This window comes from Salminus brasiliensis, chromosome 1, assembly GCF_030463535.1.
Source record: "Salminus brasiliensis chromosome 1, fSalBra1.hap2, whole genome shotgun sequence".
Lineage (NCBI taxonomy): Eukaryota > Metazoa > Chordata > Actinopteri > Characiformes > Bryconidae > Salminus > Salminus brasiliensis.
The window spans coordinates 55,003,833-55,007,726 of record NC_132878.1 but is presented as its reverse complement, the minus strand read 5'-3'; positions in this window follow the sequence as shown (position 1 = coordinate 55,007,726).

Genomic DNA, 3,894 nt, shown 5'->3' with positions numbered 1-3,894 from the left:
GTGTTTGTCCTGTTCAGACACACCTGGTTCCACTCACCCATTAATTGCCAGATTTAGTAGACGTGTTAGAGCATTGAAATCAGGTAACTGTGCATCCTTTTTGTTAAAGATCATTAAGTTCTGTTCTATTGCTGCCATCACATCAAATCTGTGATAGATAGATCAGAGAGCTGGATGCATGAACAACAGCCTGATAGTAGCGTTTATCATAGAGAATCAGTCAGATGCTTCAGTGTTTTTTGGGTTTGGGACGTAATAGACTTAGACAGCTAGATAGAGCTAGATAGATCAGTCATCACTGCCTTCCTGATTGCCCTCCTCTTTTTTAATCCACTAACTTCTACATTGAGGGGGAGAGTATAGTGTTTTTAATGAATGCAGTGCTTTAGCAGATTTAAATGAAAGAAGGGCAAGTGATGAGATGCTAGTTTCTATCAGGTTCCATTGACGTGTTTCTATAAAGCTGATGTTAATGAAGTTAATAAAGAAGTGGCAGCACTGTGATGATTCATGTACTGAGATAGATAGTTCAGTATGTTTGATTAAAATATAATTATAGTCATTTAAAATGTTCAAGGTAAAATGTGTTGCATGTTGAATGACACATATGCAATGGTTGGTTTCGCTACCGCATCTGCGCCCCCTGCCTAATTTGCACTGTGACTTGTTGGTCTATCTGAGCAGATTAGCTTTCAGCATTCTCTGCCTGTATGGATTCTGTGGATGCTAATATACTGTATGAATTAAGCTAGGCAACAGACATGCTCTCATGCTACACCAAAACTGGAAACAGCACTGAGTAGATTTAGGATTGTGTAGCTCTCTTGTCTCCCTGCACCCTGAATTAAGCAGTTTTACTCATTTGTTGACAAGAACTACATGTCTGTCAGTGTTAAATGCAGTGGTTGTAGAATCCGGCCCCTGCCTTTAAGTTCACCAAGATCTGCAAGAGTCCCGATGGTGCAAGACTTGAGCTAACGATGGGGCCAATTCCAAAGACATTCAACAGTTTGAACTTGCTAAAATCACTTATTAATGGTCAAGATTAAATTTACGATTTACTGTCTTCTGGTAGAAATGGATCTCACTTAACGAATGCGGTGGACCATTTTTAACGTAAAACGTACAAATGTGTGAAAGTGGTGCGCATGAGCAAGGGACACAATAGCCATAACAAACGTCTGGAACATTTAAAGAACATATAAACAAAACAAAAGAACAGATATATATATATATATATATCTTTGCAACACAATTTATAATCTGCTGTTACTGTAACTACATAATAATTAGAGTTGGGTAGTATAACGGTAATACCAGGGCCTGAAATTCATTTTTCAAAATCGGGGGGAATTCCCCCCTTAAATGTGTCACATAAGGGGGATTTCTACATTTTGGGGGGGGATACTACTGGTGAGCTGAACTACAGGTCTTACCTTGTCCTTTTTAAGAGTTTTGTTGCTGTGCTTCAACTTAAGATATTCGCTGAACTATAGACATTGCTGTAACTTGTCTCTTGGTTCTTCTCTACCCTGATGTCCTCTCCTTGGTCTTTCTTTTGTAGTTTTCTATTTTTCTTGTACTCCAAAAATCAATATCAAAAAACACAAACATTCCAACTGCTCTCTGGAAGGGGTCAAGCTCTGAAATGAGCATCAGATTGGTGAGGCTTGTTATAAGTCAGTAAATTTAAGAACTTTTTAAAAAACTTTTTTTAACGTTTTACGGCTGTTTTGTGTGCTGAAACTGTGCCAGCAATTGCTTAATATCCTCAAAAATGGTGTCTGCTCTTCCATCAACAATTTCAGAGTTCCTGAACAATTTCGTTTTTATCTTGTTGTCATCCATGTACCTTACATATGTTATAAGTCGCTTCATGTTGCTTATGTCTGTGGACTCGTCCAGTACTAAAGAAAACACAGGGCTTTTTAGCACAGCTTTGTCAACATCTTCCACAAGTGCACTTGCAATAGCTTGGTGCATTTCTGCTACACCTTTCTCATTAGTGTAGCTTCCATAACTTGACATTTCAGTTTTCAGGTTTTTAAAAGAAGGACACTCCATCTCTTTCATGAATTTAACGAGATGCCCAAATTTTGAATTAGCCAGTTCGTTTTCTGCAATAAAGTAAGCAGTTTTGAGAAGCCCCGTTATTTCTTCCTCACACTGCAGCTGCGCAACTTCAATAGCGTTAGCCATCGCGCTTTCTCTTCAGTGCTGCTGTATGAGAAACACTGTCCGAGTGGCCACTTAAAGTCCACGTTTTGTAGCATCGGCTGGTAAAAGGCGCAGCACCGTACATTTTACAAATCGAGCAGCTCATTTCACCGCTATTAAGTTCAAGCCAAGGATATATTCTTGGCCAATTGGCCTGAAACTTATCTTTGGCCTGCTGCTTTAGTTTGGTGCCGTCACCTGTCTGTGAATCCTGTGGATTAGCTTCGTTAACGCTGCTGCTTGTGCGAGTCCGTTCGGGTTCCGGTGCCTTTTTCTGAGCGGGTTCAGTTTCAGACGATGGAGATTTGCGTTTTAGCCAGCGTTCCATGTTTGTGTGCCTCAAGTTCTTATCAGGGACTGTGTTGGTTCTGAAAGTTGACCGGGAGAAATGCCTCTAAAGCAAAAGTTTCTCGTAGCTCTGTAGACAGAGGAGGAGTGAGCGCGCCGAGTGCAGCTTCCAGTACGCGCGGTCCATCCGTCCGTCTCACAATCCAAACCGGGATCATTTTTGCTGAACGTTTTTTGCTGTAATTGTGTGCGGGAGTTTCCCGCATTATTAAAGCTAAAATTGCGGGAATAGAAGAAATAGTGCGCAATTCCCGCAATCCCGCACTGAAATTCAGGCCCTGAATACCGTATACTGCTGTGTTTAAAAATGAGGACAGTATTTTAAAATGACATTTAAATGCATTTAAAAGAGTCACAGGGTGAGGGAAGGTGTGGGAGCTCACTGATTGGTGATGTCATCCACCACAGATGTGAGGTGAAATGGGAGAACAAGCAAACCTGGATTCCAATGTGTCTGAAAACATTCAAAAACACCCCTGAGACCATTCCCTCGACTCTGGAACACAATGTCTATATATCCAAGTATCACAATACTATGTTTTGCAATACTGTATAGATTCATCAAAAAATCATGAGTGATTTTTATTGAATGGTTTACATGTAAAGATTGGCGGCACACAGTGGTTCATTTTGGGTCCCACTGTTTTGATTGGATAAAAAGTAAACGTTTCTTTCACTCAGATTTTGTACATATGATTTTTTATACTATGAAATATTTCCTAAAATTTGATTGCAATATAGTGCCTTGTTTACAGTATCACAATATGACGCAATATATGAAATCTTAACCCCTGTAGCGTTATATGTATTGTATTGCCAGTTCTTGCCAGCACACAGCCCTAGTAAAATCTTGCAATATTACCCTACCAGATCAGTTCACATGCTTCTTTCACTTTCATTGACGGTTCTGTGTCTCTCAGCTTGTCCAGAAATGCATGTGTAAAGCGTGTCCTTTACGGGTGGCTCAAAACTAGAATACATTTGCTGCTGTGTGGGATGGCACATAACACACATTTGCCATGATAATAATAATGCTGTTAACACTGCCTAATAATTCACAGAAAAAGACACAGACTATGATTGGTCAGGTGGCTATGCCACTGGTTCCACATTATGAACATCATAATAAAACCCCATTAAAATAGCTGTAGAATGTTTAGCTGATGCGATGCTGTGATCCTTTAACCTTTTAGAAATCACCATACTCACTCCCACACTGAGTTGTTAGGAAAGTGAAAGTGTTCTTCTAAGGCATCGCCCCAAACAATCCTTTAGGCACCTTTGTTTTTACCAACATCTGCTGTACTGCTCTATGCTCTGAGTGCGGTT